Source organism: Pteropus alecto, unplaced genomic scaffold, assembly GCF_000325575.1.
Source record: "Pteropus alecto unplaced genomic scaffold, ASM32557v1 scaffold341, whole genome shotgun sequence".
Classification (NCBI taxonomy): Eukaryota; Metazoa; Chordata; class Mammalia; order Chiroptera; family Pteropodidae; genus Pteropus; species Pteropus alecto.
The window spans coordinates 153,138-153,697 of record NW_006430739.1 but is presented as its reverse complement, the minus strand read 5'-3'; positions in this window follow the sequence as shown (position 1 = coordinate 153,697).

The following is a 560-nucleotide window of genomic DNA, read 5'->3' as shown; positions in this document are numbered from 1 at the left end:
GTGTGGAGAGTAGACTGTAGGGGCAGGAGTGGACTCTGAGACCCTCGCTGGGAGTACACTGACCAGAGCCTCAGTGAGAGGGGATGGTGGTTCAGCCAAGGGAGGTAGCCAGAGAGAAACTGAAGTGAGAGTCTGGATAATTCTGAGGGTGCTCATGTGCTGTCTGGTGATAGGTCATATGTAGGGCATGAGGAAAAGCAAGCCCTGGAGGAGAGACCAGAGCCACCAGCAGGATGGTGCTGCCAGTGACCCAGACGGAACAGGCTTAGAGGGAGGGAGCAGAAGCTCAGGTTTGTACACGGTCCTTTGGAGATACCTATTAGCAGGGGTGACATTCAAAATAATTTAACATGCTGCGCAGGGCAAGAACCCTTTGGTTGCTGGATTATAGGGAGGTTTGAGCATAGGGGGAGGGGAGGGCCAGGATTCAGTTGGTGGGTGGGGAGAACTGAACCTGAAGGATTCCAATAACCTACCTACCAGCAGGGCATCAGACAACCACGTGGAGCTGCTGAACGCAGGTGCCTGTAGGTCGAGAGAGCAGGGCTGGGGATAGAAAC